Below are 16,791 nucleotides of genomic sequence, written 5' to 3'. Positions count from 1 at the left end.
AAATTACTCTCTGGTATCTGGAGAACTATTTTGTGCACAGTTCTTATCCTTTCACATCAAATGTTGAATGTATATCTCAGGATTAAGGTTGAAGACAATTAGGATTATTTTGTGCTTCATCAGGGACATTCTTCAGTAATATGGGCTTTTTATAAACCATGAGTACATAGCAGGAAACAATACTACGACAATTAACACAGTTTGGTATGACTGAATCAATTTGTGCTAAGGCACTCGCAGCTTCACCCTGCACTGTTTTGGTACTGTCTGTGCAAAGGAAACCCTGTGGGGAAAAGAAAAATGTTGTCTCAGCATTGTTATCTAAATAGTTTTGGCTTAACCCCTGAAATGGTTCAGAGACTCTCAGTGATCTGTGAACTACACTATAAAACCCTCAATTTAGTGTCAGGAGTGCTTGTTTTCCATGAAGACTTTTGACTATACAGGTGTGTTTTTGTTTTTGTTTTGTTTTACCTGTTATTATCACATAATTGCTCTTGCATTTGGTGAGTTTCTAAAGGTCTTTGTGTGATGTTTGCATATTCACCTTGGTTTACGCTTGGTATCCCGCAATACATTAATCATACGTGTTTGCAAAGTGCACTATAATTATTGCAATGTATAATCACCTTCCAGGTCTGCAAACATGAACAACGTTAAGCTCTTATGAATTATACAGTCATGATATGTAACAGAAGCATTGATCTACAAAAGGTGTTAGGGAAAATAAATTGCTCACTGAGTAAAATTGAATTAAATTGGGCACAAGAAAGAGAAGAATAAAGTCAGACAAGGCTCCATATTCTTGCTAATCCATCATGGGATGTCTTCAGAGAGCCTAACAGTTCCAAGAGCAGCTTCTCTGTAGAGTGGAGTTCTACAGAATAGTGCTGGAGGTCATTGGTCTAAGTGAATTAATAGAGAAACAGGAATTCAAATACTGCATGTTCTCACTTACAAGCACAAGCTATATAATGGGTTCTCATGGACACAGATGATAACAATTGATACTGAAGACTCTTATAAAGGGAGAGTGGCAAAAGGAAGGAGGTAAAGAGAAACTACCTACTGAGTAGTATGATCACTCTATGGGTGATAGGTTTAATGGAAGCCCAAATCCCAGCATTTTACAATATACCCATGTAACAAAACTGCATGTGTATCCCAACTAATAGGAGACGGAAACCAGTGAGCAAATATCCTCACTTCCTATTCTCGTTTTCCACATTTTTAAACCTAAAATATGTCAATGGACTTTTGTAAGAGCAGTTGAGCAAGGTCCTTTCTTTTTTATTCATATTAATGTCAAATGGTAGGATGACTAGCCAGGTATATACTGGCCTAATGGCCTACTGGATTTCTTTTTATAAAGAAACACAAGACACATATGGTTTAAAGGTGCCTTTTCTGTAAGTGATATTTCCAAGGCTGTCAATATTTGAAGACTTTAGGTGACTTTATATACAGAGACTGGTTAAATAGAAGGACAAGCTCCACAGGAATTTTATCTGAAAGAACAGTTGAAACAGAAATGGAAATTACCATCAAACATAGAAGATTGCTTCCATGAAATTTCTCTACTTTATGTTCTAAGTTTTTATTTTCAGAAATATTGTCTCTCTTTTACTTTCCAAGGGATGAAATTCACAACTTGCTCTTGACCCTTTTGCCCAAATTGCCTTTGCATTAAACTGTACAATTGCTGGCTTCTTCAAAGCATCCACATCCTGTTTCAGTGAAATTCCTGGAGAGACCAAGGATTGTCTCTTAGAATAGACAGAATGAAAGGGTCTTCATTAGTTTTTTCACAGAAACCTAGATGGTGAAAGATATCACACATGTCTAACTAGAGTGCTTCATATTCTATTCATTCTCTTACAAATGCCCAGAGGTAAGACACCACATGACAAGAGTACCAGCCTTCATAGACAGATGCCTGGGATCTCATAATGCAGCAGCATAAAACACGCAGACAAAATAACCCCAAACAAAGAACTCCTGAAGTTAACCACCTTGATCATGCATGGGCACCACTGAGATGTAGCAAATTGCACAGAGAAAATATCCCATTAAGCTGTGTGTAGTTTCCCTGAACCTCATCTTTTCCCAGAACCATCTGACAAATTGCCTTCCAATTGCTAAAATTTCCTCTGGGAAGGTGTTATATACATCAACCTCAGAGCTTGTTTCTATACAAAATAAACTCTTATCATGGCTGACTGTTCACTTCCTGAATGGCTGTTAAAATGTCTGACTATTCACTTCCTACTTCTTCAACGTTTACACCCAGGCTCACTCTTTTTCTTGCTGACTACAGTTTCTGCTAAAATTGTTTAGATATACCAGAGAAAACAACAACTAACTAACAAGACTGGGGCTTCTGCAAAAGTGGCACTGGATTTTTAATAAAAAAAAAACAAACATCAAACATTATTATTTTATTCTTTGAGAACTTAACTGTTATTATTCTCTATTCCCCCCAAATAGAAGCTATAGTGCAATATGAAAATTAGCCCATTTCAAAAATAACTATAGTGAAGCATTCAGCCTGTGTGCTATACACATCTGTATCAGAAACCATCTAAAGTTTGTGGAAATAAATAAAGACTTCTTTCCTCTTTCCCAAATGAGAGCAAACAGAGACTTTTTAGTCAGAGCTTGCTCTAGCAAGGGAGTCTGGCAGTATCACTTGCATTTAGCAAAGACCTGAAGGCCAGTGGAAATACTTTATGGTGAAAATGTATTACAGGTAGTTAGGTATGAGCTGGACAGGAGAGGACTCTCCCCGTTATCAACCCCACCGCCCCTCACAGTTAGAATCAGATGATGGTTTGGCAATTATGGCATTGCCACTCTAAAAGTGACAGCTTTTAGCTAACATCAGGAGGAGGCCATTTGCTGGTGGTCCATACCTGTTAACATTAAAGTGTTAACTAAAGGCAGGCCCCAGGATGAAGCAACTTCCTGGGCATGCACATTAAGAGACAAAAATGGTGAAGTATGACCTTCCTGGTATCCTCCACTCGAAGAAGGAAGAAATCCTCAGATGGGCATTCATCCAATTCCCTAAACACACTGAGCATGCTCATATCCCAAGGGTAAAGAGGATACTGTGCAGGTGGAAGGCCCACCCTAAAGGGAGAATCATGGGAAAGAGAGGAGCCTATAAAGTCCAGGTTCAAGATTAAAGTTTCTCCTCTTTTCTCTTTGACCTTCAGGCACCCACTTGGGTCTCTTCCAAGGGTTCTTTACTTTCTTGACTGTTCTAAAGCGTTTTAATAAATTTCCACTCCTGCTCTAGAACTTGCCTTGGTGTTTTTTTCTGCTTTATGCTTCTCTGTCAAATTCTTTCCTCTGAGGGCACAAGGGCTGAGGTTGCTGCAGACACCCACGGATTCGCTGCTGGTAACTCAAAGTAACTTGGATCTCTTCCACTGCTAACAAAAGGAGAAGGCTGTCCCTGTGCTGTGTTTGGAGTTTGCTGACATAGGGGAACTTCAGATGAGTTGTCCGAAAGTGGAGAATCTCATGTGATTGGTTTGGGGAGCACATTTCACTTTCCCTGGTTGGTTCTGAGTTGGAACAGAGGAAAAAATCAAGGAAAGCTGGCAGAAATGGATGAAGTATTGATTGCCCAGGGATGACTGTTGCAGAGATTGTAGGTCAGACTCCTTTCAACAATAAAACTTGGCCTCCAAAATCGTTTATCTTAACATGAATATTTCCTTTGATCCCAGGTCTTCAGATAAACTCAACCAATTGTCAACAAGAAAATATTTAAACTTATCTATAGCCTGGAAGCCCCCATTTTGAGTTGTACCGCCTTTCTTTAAAAAAAAAATAAATAAAAAGTATTTCTTAAATATATTTGATTGATGTCTCATACATCTTTAACATATGTAAAACCAAGCTGTGCCCCAACTACCTTGGGCACATATTCTCAAGACCTCCTGAGGGCTCTGTCATTATCACTCATATTTGACTCAGAGTAAATCTCTTCAAATATTGTACAAAATTTGACTCTTTTCATCAGCACTAGTATTAGCTAAAGTTGATAAGAAAACACCACTGTAACTAGGAAGGGGTTCTTGGTTTTTACAGATGGATCTCTCTTTTTAAAAGTTCATCTTTGTTTTAGCTGAATGCAAAAACAGTAAAGATAAGGCCTAGCTCCTGCTAAGTATTTAATATGTATGTATGTATGTGTGTGTGTGTGTGTGTGTGTATTGAGCTAATGAAGAACAAGTGAATGGCCACAAAGAGAACAGAATAGAGATGAATAAATGCCAGTTGAATTACTATCTTTCCAGAATCCTTAGGCATGATAGTGAAGGGATGTTAGTTATATTCTTGGATTGGTTACATTGATTGGCAAAGTTTATCAAAATTTAAAAGTGCTTATATATCCTTTCAAGGGTCTTTGTGGTGCATATTCACAACCTCTCTTCCCAACATCATATTTTCCTGCTATTGGGTATTGGGTAACGTGGCCACAGATGACACCACCTGTCCTGAGTGGGGAGGTAGCTGCTTTCTAGACCTCCCACAAATGTCTTTTGCCTTTGAGCCTCCATTTTCTCATCTGTATCATGTATGCTGGTATCAATGAAAAGAGTCAGCTCTGTAAAATATTTGAAGAGATTTATTCTGAGCCAAATATGAATGCCCATGGTCTGTGACACAGCCCTCAGGAGGTCCTGAGAACATGTGTCCATGGTGGTCGGGGCACAGCTTGGTTTCATATATTTTAGAGAGGCATGAGACATCAATCATATACGTTTAAGAGGTACATTGGTTTGGTCCAGAAAAGTGGGACAACTCAAAGCAGAGTGGGTGGGCACAGGTGTTGGTGGTGCAGGGTTGAGTTCTGGGAAGCTTCCTGGCTATGGGTAAATTTAAACATTTTCTGATTGGTAATTGGTTGAGTTTGTCTAAAGACCTGGGTTTGTTGGAAAGGAAATGTTCAGGTTAAAATAAGAGATTGTGGAAACCAAGGTTCTTTTGAAGTCTTATAGTGGCTGCCCTTAGAGACAATAGATGACAAATGTTTCCTTTGCAGACCTTTAAAAAGTGCTAGACTTACTTAATCTCTTCAGGATTGGGAGGACCTGGGGAAAAAAAAAAGTATAGATATGTCAATAGACATTCTTTATAGATACCCATTTTCCCCCACAAAGGAGAGGTTTGCAGGTCCATTTGAAGATATGGCAAAGAAGCGTGTTTTAGAGTAAAGTATTTTTATTTTCTTCCTTGTTTTGCAATGTTATACCAGAGTTAGTTTGGAAAATAAGTATGATATATAGCGTTAAATAAAACTGATCTGATGAAAATTTATGATTTGTAAGGCATGACTTCCCAGACACCTTAGATAGGAATTTGGGCAACATAAAATACATTAGAGCTTATTTCTCACTGAACAATTCATTTTGCAGGGTGGCAGTAAGGCTTAGCAAATGTTTGGGCAATGCCCATTACACATACTAGGATGTCAACAACAATGGCTGCTTCCATTGAACCTACCTGAATAAAATCTCTTTTTATTGACACAAGTGACTTTATGATTTTGACATAACATCTAAGAATATGTTATTATCTTCTGAACCCATAATGGTTGATTTAGGGTGCACTTTTCTTTGAAGTATTTCCTTTTATTTTTCCTTTATCTAAATAAAAAGCTAAATACTTTGAATTTTTCTTGAGAATGCATGTGAACCACCTTTTGAAACATATGTTTTCCTCATTTAATATATTCTATTTGTCATATTACTTCATTAATGTTAAGTGTTTATTAATAGAAACATATGGGGGCTCTGTTTTATTTTTTCTGTGTAACATAGTTTCCAAAAGATTTAATGCTTTTTTGTATTCTTACATTTGTTTTTATGGCAGGATTTATCAAGACACAAAAAGTCATTTGAACACTGAGTGAAATAGTCCAGGTTACCAAGCAACTTTACTTATAACAGTATATTTTCAAAAACCTGCTTCAAACATTAAGGTTTAAAAATATTGTTGAATGTAACCTATCAAAGTTTAAATAATACTATTAATTAAGCAGTGGCTTGTCTATTGGCACAGTACAAAATTATATATTTTAAAAATTATAAAACAAGATTTTTGAATGTATATAGGACTCCTTAAAAAAATGAAATCAACTGTATCCACCCAACATCAGATTCACTCCCAGAAAAGTCCCAAACTGTAATAAATGAGTCTATTGCCAGCACCTAACTATGGAAAAGTGTTTATATTTGTTTTATTTTGTTCAATTCAGAGTTGAAGGTGGAAAAAAAATAAAAACCACTTGGAATTTGACATGGAGTTTTGAATCTATTAGGACAATCAAAGACTAGAGAGACCGAAAAAAAAAATTCAGGAGAGTTTATTAAAGTGATCATCGGCCCAGCCAGACATGTATCTAGAAAGTCTGAGCCCAGAGCAAAGGGCTTTTCTTACTTTTAAACATCTTAAGGCAGGAACTACATGAGGCAGGAAGCGAGTTTCAGAAGCAAGAAACAAAGGCAGCATTACAACATGTCTTACATCTTGACAGAAACATGTCTTGCATCCTAAAGTTAACAGTCTTGTGACCCTGCATCTGTGCAGGAACTCTCTGAGCTTGTAATAAACTTTGAGGAAAGTGGTGTTGGAGAGTATAGATAAGGTCCACTGTCCACAGAGAGAAGGCAGGCTGATAATACTCTCTTTTAATTTACATGTAAGGGGCAGTCACACTTTGCAACAACTTTAAAAGGATTTTAAAATTTCTATTACTACTATTAGGTTATAGTTGATTTCATTAATTCCTTCTTCACAGGTATACCTTTGTTTCTGTGTGTGTGTGAGTGTGTCTGTGTCTGTGTGTGTGTGTTTGCTTTTTGAGACAGGGTCTCACTCTGTCACCCAGGCTGGACTGCAACAGTGTGATCTTGACTCACTACAACCTCCACCTCTTGCATTCAAGAGATTCTCCTGCTTCAGCCTCCTGGTAAGCTGAGGTTACAGGAGCACCACCATGCCTGGCTAATGTTTGTAGTTTTAGTAGAGACAGGGTTTTACCATGTGGGACAGGCTGATCTTGAACTACTGATCTCAAATTATCTGCCCTCCTTGGCCTCTAAAAGTACTGTTATTAAAGGCATGAGCCACCACACCCAGCCCTTTTTCATGTGTTTTGTTCTGCTTTGCTTTCGTGTGAGGTGGCCTTTGGTATGCCCTCCTGCAACTGCTCTTCATGCCTGTTGTCAGAATAATGACAATATTTGAACTCACTTGGGGTCACATCACACATCCAGGCCACTCCGGTCTTTTAACATTAACAAAAGGCCTGAATCTAAAGTCTCATCTCCTCCTGCACCTTCCACCACCATGCTAACCTCTCCTCTAATCCTATGTCCTAAGTTTCTAGATGAGGAAATAGGCTCCAGAAATCATATCACCCCAGCAACCCTATTATTGTATATATACCCAGATGAATGTGAATCATTCTACCATATAGACACATGTACGTGTGTGTACATCACAGCACTATTCACAATTGCAAAGACATGGAATCAATCTAAATACCCATCAATGACAGAGTGGATAAAGAAAATATGGTGCACATACACCATGGAATACAATATAGCCATAAAAACAACAACAACAACAAAATGAGATCGGAATCAAGAACAGGTTTACTCTCACATTCGTCTCTGTACACAGAACCAATATTTTTTTCTCATCACCTTAGCTAATGGTAGTCACAGAAATGAAGAAAAAAGTCCAATAAAAATGTCTTTTTATTTTATTTTTAGTAATTTAATAGTATAGAAAACTTTTAATCCTCACTGAAACTTAAGAAATGCTTCTCTGTGATCTTTGCTGACCTCATTTTCCCACAGTCTCTTCCCTTTTGGTTCTCAACAAGCATGGGTGATGCACTACACTAAAGGGGAAAAAGGCAATTTGTTTACTCTTTTTGTCCTAAAGACAGTCAATGAATCTAGCTAAGTTTAAAAAAATCGCATATCTGCTGGGCAAGGTGGTTCACACCTGCAATCTCAGCACTTTGATAGGCCAAGTTGTATGGATAACCTGAGGTCAGGAGTTTGAGAACAACCTGGCCAAAGTGGTGAAACCCCGTCTCTACTAAAAACACAAAAATTAGTGGGGCATTATGGTGAGCGCCTGTAATCCCAGCTACTGGGGAGGGGGAGGCAGGAGAATCTCTTGAACCCAGGAGGCAGAGGTTGCAGTGAGCCGAGGTCATGCCACTGCACTTCAGCCTGGGCGACAGAGCAAGACTGTGTCTCAAAAAAACAAAGAAAATTCATACATCCTTGAAGCAGATCTTCCATGACAAAATGAAGCAGGTATTTTGGAAGGAAGAAGAGAAGAAAACTCAAGCAGACAATATATGAAATGTAGATACATCTTAGTTAAAATTCAGGCAAGGTGAATTAATAGCCTGCTTTGATACATAACAGTTAACACATTTCTAAGATATCGTTAGGGGATCTCTGAAAACTTCTATCAGTGGGATTGTTGGATGATTTTTGTAAACTGAGAAACACCTGGACATCCTGCTTCCATGTAAAGTCCTCCAGAGTGCGGCCATCCAGTGGGTTTCCCACACTCAGAATTTACTCTAGATAAAGTATGCATACTAAGTGCAGTCCCACAACCAGGAATTGCTGGTTCCTCCTTCATCAGACCTGGCTTTGCTTTTTCCTTGGAGGAATACAGAATACAGAAGAGAACATTGAAGGTATCCTTTGTCTGAAATAGTTATATTTGTTTCCTTGCTTATCAACTAAATTCAACTCCTCTGCGGGAGGAATTCATTACTGCTTTCTTATCCAATTTGACTCAGTCTAACAACTGACTGTAACTTGAATCCCCATTTTCCCCTGATTATCAAGCCATCTCTAACTTTTGATCATGGCTGCATTTATGTTTTCCCTTTAAAATAACAGCTGACACTTACAGAACTCTAACCACATGCCAAACATCATTATATTTTGCTGGACAAGTACGAAGTTGTTTAACCCTTCAAGGATCCTCTTGACATAGTTACCATCATTTTCCTCATTTTACATTCAAGGACACTGAGGAGTAAGGCTGCAAAAACTTGCCCAAATTTGTGCATTTAGGGAAGGACAACACTAGAATTGACATCTAGAGTCTGCAGAATTGTAACCCCTGAGAAGTTTCCATTCCTTAATTTTTGTGACGGTAATATATTACTTTATTTAGGAAAGGGGAATTTGCAGATGTAATTAACATTACTCATTAGTTGACTCTAAGATAGGTAAATCATTCTGGACTGTCCGGGTAGTTTCACGGAAATCACAGGAGCCCTAATAATTCAAAGCATGGAAAGCACAATGCTTCACAGCTGTAATCAGAAAACTTTGGGTTTGCTTGAACCCAGGAATTTGAGATCAGCTTGGGCAACACAGCAAGATGCCATCTTTAAATACATAAGTATATACATACACACATACATATATGCAAAGGCAGGAAAAGACCTCAGAGAAATTCAAAGTTTTCTTGATGGCTTTGAAGAGGGAAAAGGAGTTTGAGCTAAGGAGTGTATGTGGCCTCTTGAATCAGAAAATCATCCCTGGCTGAAGCCAGTGAAGAAATAGAGATTTTAGTCCTGAATGAGAAAAGAAACATAATCTGCCCTTCTGATCCCAGGCAGACAACACCTTAAGTTCAGGCTTGTAAGACTCCAAGCAAGGAGCACAGCCAAGTCCATCTGGATTTCTTACCTGAAGAACTGTGAGATAACAAAATGCTATGTTTTAAGTTGCTTGGTTGATGACGATTTGTTAGGTTCTTAAAGGAAAAGAAATCTAACACAAAATCTAAGTAAATTGGTAACCGAATGGTTGCATTTAACACTAATGCGTCCAGCACTGCCACCTTGATATTCAGACATACATTCATCTCCCCAGTGTCTTGGCACCCAACGCCTGTTTCCTAATCATCACTGAAAAAAGTCCCAGATTCCCTTGTATTCCCTGTCTCATTTCCCCAAGTATTTCCCTTCTCTTATATTTTCAGTTTCCAAAGTCCTCCTCCTTTTGTTAAATATTTGCAGAGCAAAACAGAAACACAGGGATGTCTAACTACAGTTGCTATCTCATTTCCCTTTATCAAGGTTAAGATTGAAACTTCATGCTTATCTTGTCACCTTAGCCGCCTTGTCCCTGATAGTACCAAAATTGATATATTCCACTATGAATTTTATAGCCACATTCCAATTGAATCACATGTAACTTAGCAGTTTCCTTATTTCAGTATCTCCCTCTTCATTTGGTTCTCTGTTTTTTGCACACTATTTTTTTAAGGTAAATATATTACATAATATTTAAGAGCAGGGGAGACATGGATTAAGCATATGTATGTTGTATTTCTATCATGAATCTTTACTCAATTAATAATAAAATTCAAGCTACTTCCACAATCCCCAGATCCCCCTATAAACTGGTCCCTGATACATTCCTTTCCTCAACCCTCCCAGGGATTCTTTGGTTCTGAGGAAGACCGTTCATTTTCATGAGTCAGTCAAAGACTCAACAGCAAATCTTTGGGCTACCAAAGCTTTTGTAACATGTCATCTCATATTTGTGCAACAGGAGAGTTTCAGGGAGGCTTCTTGTGTTCTCTGAGTTCACTTACAAAATCTTAACATAATCCCTACATACCATGGGAGTCTTTAAGGAAAACAAAATGATACCTAGGTCATATGGTTTGGCTCTTTGTCCCTACCAAAATCTCATTCTGAATTGTAATCCTCATGTGTCAGGGAGAGACATGGTGGGAGGTGATTTGATCATGCAGGTGGTTTCCCCCACACTGTTCTTATGATAGTGAGGAAGTTCTCATGAGATCTGATGGTTGTTACGTTCTTAAAGCAAAAGAATGGTCCATAAGTGGTAGTTTCTCCCGCACTTGCTTCTCTGTCCTCCCTCCTTGTGAAGAGTTGCCTATTTCCCCTTTACTTTCTAACATGATTGTAAATGTCCTGACACCTCCGCAGTCATGTGAAACTGTGTGTTAATAAAAACTCTTTTCTTTATAAATTTCCCAGTCTTTATAGCATCTTTATAGCAGTGTTATAATGGACTGATACACTGTGGGAAAACTTAATCCGTGAAATAGACTGTTGTTTTAGTCTGTTCTTGCACTGCTATAAAGAAATACCCAATACTGGGTAACTTACAAAGAAAAGAGATTTAACTGGCTTATGCTTCTGCAGGCTGTACAGGAAGCATGATGGCTTCTGTTTCTGGTATCAGGAACTTACAATTATAGTAGAAGGCAAAGGAGGAGCCAGCACTTCACATAGCCAAAGCAGGAGGAAGAAGGGAGGTGCCACACACTTTTCAACAACCAGTTCTCATGAGAACTCACTCACTACATGGTTCCAAAGGAGATGGTACTAAACCATTCATAATCCAATCACCTCCTATCAGGCCCCACCTCCAACACTAGTGATTACAATTCAACATGAGATCTGGTGAGATCTGGGCAGTAATGGTTTGGCTGTGTCCCCACTCAAATCTCATCTTGAATTTTTGCTCCCATGATTCCCACATGTCATGGCAGGTACCCAGTGGGAGAATACTGAATCATGGGAGCAGGCCTTTCTCATGCTGTTGTCATTATAGTGAATATGTCTCACAAGACCTGATTGTTTTGTCAATAGCATTTCCCTGTACATGCTCCCTTGCATGCCATCCTGTAAGACACGACTTTTCTCCTCCTTCACCTTCTGGCATAATTGTGAGGCCTCCCCAGCTATGCAGAACTGTGAGTCAATTAAATGTCTTTCCCTTATAAATTACCTAGTCACCAGGGTTTGGTTTTCAGAGTCTCTGCTGTGCTGTTGGTTCAGAAACCTTAGTTAACTGAGTTTTCTATATTGGACTAAGGTGGGACAGTACCTGAATGACCATACAAATTATGTCCACAGAGTAAGTATCCAAGTGCATGAAATTACATAGCTTTGCATCTATGGAAATCTAAATCATAATTGTTTCCACCTCCAAATTATGTTCATTTTCATAATATTTACTATTGAGGCTATATTTATCATAGTACTATGAACCTTAGAGTTGATGTGAATATAATTAGATTTCAGACATTCTGGATGAAGACCCTAGTGGAAGACTAAAACTAAATCAACACACTACCTAACATTTGCGAATCTCTCCTTGAGGACACAGACCACAGAAAATTTGTGATCATTTTCAAGTTGATTCTGTAACTTCATGTTCTACAATATCTGTGCTCCACCAGTTGAATGAGGAATCAACTGAATATCAAAAGTAAATATTTGTCACCGTATGTCTTTTGGTACTAGTCTATGAAATAATTGGCTGAGGAACTGTTTCAGATTAAAGAAAAGCTAAATGGAATGCGTCATCTTAGATTAGGTCTATGATGGGAATATATGTATATTTATATACAAAATATTGAGGAAATTGACCAAATTTAAATATAGAATATGGATTAGATAATAGGAATTTATCCAGGTCAACATTTTGAAAGATAATTTCCACTTGTATTTTATTCAGGGGGTAAAAGTGCAGGTTTTTTACATAATACCCAGCAGTTTTTGAACACTTACCCTTCACCCTCTAGTAATCTGCAGTGTCTACTTTTATCATCTCTGTGGCTATTGTACCTGGGATTTCATTCTTGATTTTTCTCTCAACTTGAACATTATTGGTGTAGACAAATGCCAGTGACTTTTGCATATAGCTTTTGTATCTTGAATCTTTATTAAAGTTATTTAGCACTTCCAGTAGCCTTTTGTTGGACTCTTTAGGGTTTTCTAGTTACAGAATTATCAATGAAGGGAGGTAATTTCAATGGTTTTCCTGTTCGGATGCCTTTTACTTCTTTCTTTTGCCTGATTGCTCTGCCTAGGACTTCCAGTGTCAAATTTATTGATGTTGATCATTATACTTTAGTTATGTAGTAGAATGTCTTTGTTCTTTCTAAGAAAGATACATTGAAATGTTTAAGAATAAAAGATCATTGCATATAATTTACTCTCAAATAGTCAAGAGAGAGGAAAAAGAGAAACAGACGATTAGAAAAGAGAGTAAATGGGATACAATGCAAACAATTTGTCAGTCTATGTAAAATGTTTATAAGAGTTCTGTGTTATATTTTTGCAACTCTTCTATATGTTTAAAATAATGTTAAAATAATGATTTTCCAAAATATTAAATATTGCTACATACAAGCATTTATGAGCATGGAAAATATAGCTCCTGAATGATAGAATACAAAATCTGGTGATGAGCTGAAAATATCAAGAGTTGAGTTGCCATCTTAGAAGGATAATATTAGCTATAAATCAAATGATGAATACATCAGTATTAGTATAGAAAGTCAATAATTATAAGGTTAAAAGACTGCAATAAATATGAATTGTTTCCATTGCATGTATTTTCATCTCTCGTTGCCAGTTTTATTCAGTAACCAATGTGTTTTTAATTAATTCAACATAGAATATTCACTTTAAATATGCTTTCAAGTTGTTTCAAACCTTGGTAATTTTTTTACTGCTCTACCTTCCGAAAGAAAAGAAGAAATAAACACTAATTTTCTTTCCTGATTCATTTGTTTGATTGTTTCTTCTTTTAGATGATATTTACTTCTAACAGATTGTCTCTTGACTTAATAAATATATTCATTATATATATACATTCTACATATATTTGAAGAGGACATGTGCTTCCATGAAAGGAAATAAAATAATACAATACAGTACTGATTTTGTGAAATCAAGGAATTTGAATTATGGTTCACAATATTCATAAACTCTTGCATTTTTTGTACTTATTTCTTCCAGCACATACTTTTGGGAACTACATACATTTCACCACCACAGATATCTACTTGAAGTAAAAATATTATAATGTTAGAAAGTGACTCTGTCAAACTTCTTTTAACTATCTGTCCAATTCTTCCCAGCCCTGACTCCTGTCTCTCCCATCTCCTTGGGCATTGTATTCATCATTTATAACCACACCATGTGACTTTCAATTAAACAAATTGATTTAAATCAAATACACGGTCTTTGCTGGCTTATCCTGTGAAAGTTTAGCAATGATGCTGCATCTACCTGTGAATTCCATTTGTTGTTTTCTACCTTTCCAATGAATAATAGAAATTTTGCTAGATTTTTTTCTGCTAGAGAACTTTTCAATCTTCCATGCCCTTGGGATTGAGAATTCATGGTAAGACGCTTCTATATGAACAAAACCATCACATTGTCTCTCAGATTGGAGAGGAATCTCTCATTCAGCCATCTCAATTTCTGCAATCATAAAGAAATACATTAAAAAATAAATGGTTTTGTAATGCCAAAAGGATAAAAACAACTAATAGAAATACACAATATTTTTTATCATGCCAAACCCTAAGCAAAAGAAATCCTTTAAGTTCAAAGAAAGCAGGTCTGGAGCTGTAAGAAATTTCAAATGTTTCTCCTAAAATTCACCTCAACCTGCTTTATAACATCTTAGATATCAGATTCACAGATTTGAAGCTTCCTTGGATGAAAATATGATGTCATAAATTTAAAAGATACTTGGCTCTTTGTAAATCAAGTCTTATCTTACCTTTATTGCCCCATGGCTGCACAATGTCGCACCTACATTAATAATGTAAATCAGACCTTCCAGAAACTTTCTGATTCTTGTCTTGTAGGAGGTCCAACTTCCCTTTGCTGCCATGGGAGCCCCTTTGTCCTTAGAATATACCTGTTTTTATTTGATAAAATTAACTTGAGTTGGATTCTGATGTTTGCATCTTTCATTGAGGGATTCAGAAAATCCAATCCCAAACTCCATCTGTGAGCCTTCAGAAGGATTCTATTAGAGTAGGTAAATTAGTCCTCACCCCCAAAATGAATATCTCTTCACACAGCTTTACTCCTGTGTCAACGTGTTCAAACCAGTTATACCTCTTTGCTTCCACCCAATAATTCTTTGCTTCTGAACATTCTGAACCTTGGCTTTGACTGTCCTGCCACATAGAGCATGTAAAACCCTTCTGACCCCTACTATCCCAACCACCGCAACCTTGTCCCACATGTTCTGACCTGGGTCCTTATTGACAATTTTCATTGAATGCTACTTATACTATGAAGCCAAATTTAATTCCCTCAATTAGGAAGTCATATTCTCTTCTGCCAAACTCCCATAGACCTTTATTCCAAACTCCCATAGACCTGGAATTCTTCACAGGACTTTTCACATATTAACTTTCTTTTTTTTTTTTTTTTTTTTTTTTGAGACAGGTTCTCACTCTGTCACCTACACTGAAGTACTGTGATGCAATCATAACTCACTGTCACCTCAAACTGTTGACTTAAGCAATTCTCCCACCTCAGCCTCCCAAGTAGCAAAGGCTACAGGCAGAGCCACGAACACCTGGCTAATTTTTAAAAATTTGTTATAGAGGCAAGTTCTTGCTATATTTCCCAGGATGATTTCAAACTCCTAGCCTCAAGCATTCCTCTTGCCTCAGCCTCCCAAACTGCTGGGATCACAGGCATGAGTCACTGCACCTGGCCACTAATTTGCATGACAGTGATTCACGTACCTCTTCTGTATTCCCTTCATATACACAGGAGCTTCTAACAATGGGTTTATATAACAGACGTAATTTAATAATGCTTTATGAGGTGAAGGATGTGTGCTTTTTGTTCCTATTTGAAGTCCCCTTTGGCCCCATCAATATCCCAATTCTGTTTTTACAGCCTTCACATTTGTCACAATCAACTTATGTTTAAATATCTACTGTGAAGAAGAACCACTCTCAATCACTAAAAGCTCATGCACACACACACGAAAAAACAACATATGGGGCGGAGCAAGATGGCCGAATAGGAAGAGCTCCAGTCTCCAACTCCCAGCGCGAGCGACACAGAAGACTGGTGATTTCTGCATTTTCAACTGAGGTACTAGGTTCATCTCACTGGGGAGTGCCGGACCATCGGTGCTTGTCAGCTGCTGCAGCACGACCAGCGAGAGCTGAAGCAGGGCGAGGCATTGCCTCACCTGGGAAGTGCAAGGGGGAAGGGAGTCCCTTTTCCTAGCCAGGGGAACTGAGACACACAACACCTGGAAAATCGGGTAACTCCCACCACAATACTGCGCTTTAAGCAAACAGGCACACCAGGAGATCATATCCCACACCTGGCCGGGAGAGTCCCACACCCACGGAGCCTCCCTCATTGCTAGCACAGCAGTCTGTGATCTACCGGCAAGGCAGCAGCGAGGCTGGGGGAGGGGCGCCCGCCATTGCTGAGGCTTAAGTAGGAAAACAAAGCTGCTGGGAAGCTTGAACTGGGTGGAGCTCACAGCAGCTCAAGGAAACCTGCCTGTCTCTGTAGACTCCACCTCTGGGGACAGGGCACAGTAAACTAAACAAACGCAGCAGACACCTCTGCAGACGCAAAGGACTCTGACAGCTTTGAAGAGAGCAGTGGATCTCCCAACACGGAGGTTGAGATCTGAGAAGGGACAGACTCCCTGCTCAAGTGGGTCCCTGACCCCTGAGTAGCCTAACTGGGAGACATCCCACAGTAGGGGCAGTCTGACACCCCACACCTCACAGGGAGGAGTACACCCCTGAGAGGAAGCTTCCAAAGCAAGAATCAGACAGGTACACTCGCTGTTCAGAAATATTCTATCTTCTGCAGCCTCTGCTGCTGATACCCAGGCAAACAGGGTCTGGAGTGGACCTCAAGCAATCTCCAACAGACCTACAGCT

The sequence above is a fragment of the Macaca mulatta genome, chromosome Y (assembly GCF_049350105.2).
Source record: "Macaca mulatta isolate MMU2019108-1 chromosome Y, T2T-MMU8v2.0, whole genome shotgun sequence".
NCBI classification, from domain to species: domain Eukaryota; kingdom Metazoa; phylum Chordata; class Mammalia; order Primates; family Cercopithecidae; genus Macaca; species Macaca mulatta.
Note: the sequence above shows the minus strand (reverse complement) of the source record.